This window comes from Vombatus ursinus, unplaced genomic scaffold (assembly GCF_900497805.2).
Source record: "Vombatus ursinus unplaced genomic scaffold, bare-nosed wombat genome assembly UNPS02014791.1, whole genome shotgun sequence".
Lineage (NCBI taxonomy): Eukaryota > Metazoa > Chordata > Mammalia > Diprotodontia > Vombatidae > Vombatus > Vombatus ursinus.
This window is the reverse complement of record NW_020954569.1, coordinates 6,208,904-6,216,922: the sequence shown is the minus strand read 5'-3', so window position 1 is coordinate 6,216,922 and position 8,019 is coordinate 6,208,904.

The window sequence follows — 8,019 nt, the reverse complement described above, 5'->3', positions numbered from 1 at the left end:
CGGTAGATTATACCTGTAAGATGTCATTTTCAAATTATGAAAGGTTTTTGAATAATGGTGATAAATGAAAATTAGGAAGTGGGGTGTGGGATAGGGTGTAGAACCACAATGATAAAGCATCATAGAAGTATACCCTAGCTTTTCAATACAAATAATTCAGAAAGATCTATTAAATGCACCAGACCAAGTCCTGATTAAGAAATCCAAGAGGTAAAAAAAAAAAAATCACAGTGTGTCACTCCCCATTGCCTCTAAACTCCACTTGTTGAAATACTTCCTATTCTTTGATTTTTTCCTTTGGTGCAATCTCATCCTTTCCTGTGAAATTTTCCCTGATCTTTTCTACACTGACTCTGTTAAAGCACTTTGTAACACTCCTATGCATTTATCTCATTCTAATCTGTATCAGTTTGTCATTGTATTCTCTTTCCTAAGTGATGGCAATCTTTTTTTGGATCAGGCAACATGTTAGTAAGCATGACTACAAGTGAAGCTAATTGATAAAGACTTTAGAAGATTGAGAGAGAGAGAGTGAAGGGAAACTCTGCACATGCTATTAAATCTTCTCTATAGTAGTAGTAGAAGTAACCATAATAAAAGAAGAGGGAACAGACTTGGGAGATTTGAAAAGAAAGAAATATCTGGGATCCTTTATTTCAATTTTAAAACATTTATTAACTTCTACTAAATTCATGACACTGTAATTCAAGGTGAGTCAATGACTGCCTTTCTCGTGATTTGTACAATAACCTAAAAATACTCTGGAATTTTGATACTTAAAACACATATATTCACAAGAGATGCAATTGGCTTACAACTTTCTAATTAAAAAATATTTCAGAAGTTCTTAAGTTCTAAAACTAGATTGGATCATATGTCCAAGAAAAAAATACAGTAATCTGGATTTTGAATCGTTCTTATTTTAAAGTAATTCTTTTAACTGAAGTACTGAAGCATCAGTACTGTCATTAATCTTATTTTTAATTGTATTATTTGCTTTCATATAGGACTTCATAACCCAAGTGTTTTGTAAGCATTCAATATGCAATTGTAAGTTTCCTGTGCATTCATTTTTTTCTGGCAATAGTTCTTAATAATATTGTTTCTCTTGCTTAATGAGTCAATATCAGAACTGCTCTTTTGGTACAGTGAATCAGATTTTGAGTATCAACCAACTTATGAATTTATTCCTTTTGATACTATAGCTATAAACCCTATTAGTAACCTTGTTCATGACATGGCTGGAACTGAGCCACTAAGATCCTTTGTTTTTCACATCATCCACATTCTAATTTTTGAGCAATTTACTCTCTTATGCTTCTGCTACTATGTTTCTTTGCTCCCCTTCTAGCACTAATTGTTTCCCTTCTTCCTCTCCTACTGTAACAGACTTATAAATGTGTTTTTTTCTGGTATTTATTTTCAATAGGAAAAAACACAGAGATAATTTAAAAGTAATCCAAAATGCATATAAAAGACATCAACTTCATGATCCAATCAGGTAAATTGAAAAAAATAAACAACTGGGAATATTTAGTCTGAAGAAGAGAAGCATGACAGGTTTGGGGCAGGAAGGTGGTGATAGTAAAGGGAGCAATATTACTCTTTTCAAGTATTTAAAAGATTTCAAAGTAGAAAGGATATGTAATTTATTCTCTTTTGTTTTAATGTACAGAACATGGGGCACTACATTTGCATTTCCATATAATAAAATAAAGTTTATGTCCATTAAAGCCAATTTGAATTAGGTTTCCCGTTTGAATATTGGAGATTTTCAAACAAAAGATTGTTAGATATTATAGAACAAAATACTGTTCAGTTAGAATTGGAACTACATTACCTCCAAAGTCCCTTACAACTCTGACATGCTATGACATTGATCTAGCCTCAGATGGGTGACTAACAGATAGCGCTGGGAAAATTCTATCCTTCAATGATTCTTTAAGCCTCAGAGCTAAATCCATTCATCCAATTTTCTCAAAACTCAAAATTAGGGTGCTTCTTCTTTAGAAGAATGAACCCTGCCAATTTTGGATTGACTGACCAGGCTTATCAGATTGCATTCATTCATTCATTTTTACTGTCTGTGGCCAACTTTCAGCCAAACTAGTAGTATCCAATTTACTAGCAAGCTTTCTATGATCTATCCATACATTTTTATTCAATCACCATTTAATAAAGATGTTCTGCCCACCACAGGAAATGGAAATATCAACAGTTAAAGGCAATTTACTATTACACTCAAAGCCTATAAGGAAGTTTACTATTATCCTAGCTTATAAGAAAACTCCTAACCTTCTGCCAAAACAAAACAAACAGGACTGATTTCCCCTTTCTATATTCCTACCCCCACCTAGCACATTCCTATTAATGAACTGTTTGTTTTTTAGGGCTGCCTGTTGTTCACATTTTAACTTTCATCGCTCAGAGCATGGGAGGAGAGATGAAGGAAGACAGACGACTGAGCGTAATTTGTCCTGGTTCAGCAATATAAGCTAAAGGCAGCCAGTGAGGTTATACATTAACTGTTCTTAAAAAGTCTGTAAAGAGAGTTGTAATAGAAGAGTGGTAAATAGAATATCAAAGATTGTTTTTTTCCCAACCTCTATTCTTTTACTTTTGTTTTGGAGAATTTCATATGATCTACTGGCCCTTCTTTCAAAGGACAATGTTTTTCAAAGATTAGTTGAGTTAACATTCAGAAATTTTAGCCTGGAGATAAAACAATTAGAAAAAAACGTTCTTGAAGTTTGCTATGAAAACTTGGCAGAGAATATAACATGGGGAAGGAAGACCCTGTTGAGCAATTTAAGTAGTTTTGTGTGTGTGTGTGTATGCTAATAAATTCAGAGATAAAAAAAAATTCATCCTGAAGTCCTAAAGGAATTTATTGTCAAATGTCTGAAAAATATTTTTCTCATAATCCAATTAATGGAAAGTTGCATCAAATAATACTAAATAGAAACTGAAAATTATGTTTCTTTTATGGTTTAATAGTTTTCTCTGAAATTTCATAATATATTTTAAAGTTAAACTTTTAAAATATACTTCCATACTCAGAGAAAGCTAATCTAATAATAATGCTTCAGCATTTTCTTTGTTGTGACCAGAAAAATAAAGAACTTTTTGCATAAATAAGAGATCCCAAATCTAAGATCTGTTGTTCTTTCCAATGACTGGCGACATTTGGCACTGGGGTGAAGGATAGGTTCCAGAAATTGCTACAGTGGTTGGTCTCTACTTTTACTTAAACAGAGAGTTGACAGTATCATCCTGAATTGGGTGGGGGTGAGGGTGGGGGTGGGATGATATTCACACAATGAGTGGTCTAAATGCCAGAGAGGTGTTCCTCCAGATGAAAATACTCCCCGACCCTGATAAAGCACTGTCTAAATTTCTCCCTAATATAAGACAAGGGATAAATGGTGGGAAAACACTGTTTTCTCCATATATTCTTTTTCAAACTACAAATACCCATGAGGAAAAAAATAGTCATGGTCAAAAAGAGTGTACAAATCTAAAATTAAATATTTGTATGATACTAATATTATTAATTTCCAATGTGACTAACTCCCATAAAACCCATAGTGCAGCAGTACTGAGCATTTAACATGACATGGATATTAATGAGCTAAACAAACACTTCCACTAGTTTTCTTTGTTATAATCAAACTTTTAATTCAATTCAAATCAATCGAACAAGGCTTTACTAAATATATATTATGAACAAAGCAGAGGACTAGACTTTGAGAAGACAAAGATGAAACAAGATATTATCCCTCCACTCAAAGGAATGACAGTCTAGTGTGGCATGTGATATGTAAACAAATACATGTTTTAAAAAAAGATTCAAAGACTTCAAGCTATGACAAAAAAGTACAATTTTCCTGAGGAACTCAATTAAAATAATCAGAGAAATAAATTTAGTTCACCGAACCTTAAAAAACTTATATAATGTACATGTGGGGTAGCCACCCACACTGAAGGGCCTCAAAGCTCTTACATAGTCTAAGTGGACCAAGTACTCATTCTTTTTTTTGTTTGTTTGTTTGTTTTTTAGGCAATTGGGGTTAAATGACTTACCCAGGGTCACACAGCTAGTTAGTGACAAGTGTTTGGTCTGAGGCCAGATTTGAACTCAGGTCCATCCTGACTTCAGGGCCGGTGCTCTATCCACTGTGCCACCTAGCTGCCCCTCCAAGTACTCATTCTTTACACTGGCTCATGCACTCCAACCTACCCTCACAGCAGCAGACCAAGGTTGTCAGAGAAATATTACCACTATGATGTTAATACTCAATTTCAGGGTCCTAGAGACAAGCCTATTAAGGAGGAAATACACTCTTCCTTTTAATGTTTTTGCTCTGAATCTCCCATGAATGTGTTTCTATTTACACAAAACCGGCCATGCCCAATGACAGTACCTTTAGATATTAAAGTTTTATTTACTTAGCAATAAGGCAAAAGAAATAATATCACAGGTAATCATATACTGAATCATAAGAGGAAATACTACATATATCATAACCCATAAAAATATCTGTGTCATCCCCTCCCACCAAAGTATTCATTACATGTGAAGGAGAGTAGTCACACACAGAAAGCTGGTAGGAAAATAAAAGTGAGGAAAAATCACACATTTAGGGTAATTCACAATTCTGGGATGCAGGCTCTGATGTCATTTAGTACATTCAAGAACATTGCCACCACATGAAGCCACTTTTCTGCTAACTGTTACCTTTCTGCTTCTCATCAATCTCCATTTCATCAAAACCTATTCTTCTCTTGAACTGAAGAATCATTTACAAGCTTTTTCAATTTAAGATCACTGTTAAACAGACGCTGAAGACATATTACTCTCTTAATTTGCCTAGTCGTCCTCTTTAATCCAGGGAACTACAAAGCTCATAAATCTGTCTATCTCTGTGCAATACAGACAAGTTCTAACCATCTATTTACTCACCAAGAGGCAGCATCAATTAATCATATTTTGACAAACAAATTTTACAGTTAAATCGCTTAGATTGACTCTAGAAAGGACAGACAAGTCCAGTTAGCTCCTGGATGATCAAAATGAAGCTTGTTGCAAACAGAACTCTTAGCAAGATAGCTGCAATTTCTGCTTTTCCTCCCAAACTAGAAGAGGGCAAGAGAGAGCAACATTCACTTTTGAGAATTCTTACCTCTCTCCAATTCTCAATAGCATTGAAGGGCAATAGACAAAACTGAAGCTCTAATGCAATGAGATGAAACCTCTCTACAATCAATAATCTCCTAGCTAAAACCTTCTGTCAATTGACTTCTCAACTGCCCTTCTTCACACAGTTTTTACAATGATGTCCTTTTTATCCTTTGCTGTTTTTGCAGTCTTCAATCTTCACTTGCCAAGTACTACAAACTTGACCCATTACTTTAAATTGTTGGAACCTAAGTATACTAGTACTCAATGATTGCCTTTTCTTTATAAGGTAAAAATTCACCAAATGTACTCTATGAAATCCAGTATTTATTTAATCATCACATAATCTCAAAATGTTATTATCAGAGCTTACAGACACAATAATATGATATCATTTTTAGAATTTTATCCACTAACATCAGTGTTAATTTCTATCATGTTTTTAAAAAGCTGTAATACATAGATTTACAAGAGAAAACAATTGTGCTAAAATACAGTTATAAATATATTTTTTTTCAAGCTCACAGGCTCCACATTAAGAAATCCTGTGGTAAGTCCTAAAATAGTTGTGAGTTGAAAGACCAAATGCATTGCAGGTCAGTCCATCCATTTGGTACTCTTAAAAGATGTCCAATTCTAATAGCCTATGTTTCTGACAGATATGTGTCTTTATATCTATAATAATTTTTTAATAAATAACAATATGTAATTTTATTATTAAGGCAATAAAATAATACAAGTTCTTTCTCTATTCCTTTAAACAACTTCACATGCAAAATAAGCATCACACTACATTTCTATGAGGGCATTTTATTATCTATATTTGTAGCATAGTTTATTTTCTCTCCCTTTTTTAGGTAATTTACACATAGCAAATATTAGATTATTTCAAAACTTTACTTATTTACATACTTATGTTAGCATTTTAAAAATTAAAACAAAATTATTTTCTGTCCCTTTCCGGCAGGAAAATGCTCATTTTTGAAAGAAATAATGTTACATTCTTTATCAATTGATGACTTTTTTTTCTTCATGCACATTTTTTATCCTTTTCAATACTAAATCACTCCATATTAAAGGAGAGAGGGAAATTTAGGGAAAATACAAGACTGTTATTTTGATACATCAGATAATAAATTTGCAAAAATCAGTGGTTCAAGGGGTGGTAATGTCAGGAAATCAATCAATTTGTTAACCACTGACTATATACCAGGTACCACAATAGACACTGGAGATAAAATGACAAAATGAAACAGTCTCTGTATCAAGAAGTTCATGTAATATGTATGTGCATAAGCACATATGGAATGTAATCAAAATAAAGGTAAGGTAAAATAAATTGATGAGTTAAATTAATTAATGGTGACCATCAATGAGTAAGAGAAGCTACTCAATAGTTATCCCTTGGAATAAAAGTGATTTCTCCACTCCTGCAATTTCTCATAGCACTGGGCCTGGAATTTTCTTTTGCCTGTACCATATTTTTCCTATGGTTCATAGGTATCTTTATTATTTTCCAATTATTATATTATAAACTACTTGGGAGTATAATCTGTGTCATATCTCTCCTTTTACTCTGAGTGCCTGACATATTACCTTTCACATAATAGAAGATAAATGTTTGTTAAATTTAATTATCAATGTACTTTCAGAATAGATCCTTATATTTTTGAGGACAGAAGACTGTCTGAGAATGACAATTATAGTTGCTATCAATAGTTGACTTTCCAAGATTCCACAGTGGATATTTCAAATGACCACCATGACAGCAACAAGTGACAACTTCTCAGCTATGCTACATCATCTAAATTCTAGAGTATGTCCCTCTTGGCAATGTCACTGTGGCATCAGGGAATTCTGATCCTGCTGTACCAAACCCATGAAACTGTGAGCTGTGTCAAAAGAAGAAACAAACTTGCAGATAAACCTGTTCCAAAGCCAGAGTGCTTAGTTTTCTAGCCCTACAGCTGAGTTATGCCAGTACCACTAAAGGAATCCACATTTCTATCCCATTAAAGTTGCAGCCTCTTGAAAACCACATGTAATTTAATGAAGGCCATTAAAGGCTAATAAATTTCAGCCACTATCAAATGAAATCTGAACATGTGAAAGGTCTGAACAATTATTTGAAGCACTCAGTCTTATTTTTTATTTTTTATCACTATCAGTATCTGTCATCTGAGGCTCTGTTCTATATGATCCTCTTCTTTTCTTATTGATTCTTTAATGTGGTACTTTTGTTCCTCTAAGAACTTCCTTTCCCCAGTTCCATCTGACCTGTGAATCTCTGCTATAGCCTGAGGAGCCTCAGATGAGCAAACAAGATCCCTAAAAGTGAAAGAGGGAGGGGGCATAAAAAGAAATAAAGTAAAGATATTCAATTATAAGCCACCCTTAATCATTAGTTTGGCAGTTTTCCAACACAATTTTGATCCTTCATCTTTCTTGAACTCCGGCTTCAGGTCTCGTTTTTCAAAATATCATATGAAGGTCTCACTATATTTCTTCAAGGACACCGCATATAAATGTATGGTCATATATTCACTGTGCCATCAGCTGCACGTCAGTACCACCTTATCCTACTTAGTGGGACTTTCTGGTAGTTTAGAAGTCTGAGCTTATTAGGAATAAAAGAGAGTTAGGGAGTGAAACTAACCCTTCTCACAGGCTTTTTTTCCTTTTATTCTACAAGAGGTCAATGGTAGTGCCTGTGCTTCCTGTAAAAATCAGGAAAGTATGTCCATAGAATTAGGTAACATGTGGAATCCACTTCATTTTTAAGACAATTGTACTCAACTTTGTGATGCCCCTTTCTTAATGCCCTTTTCCCTTTTTCCTAT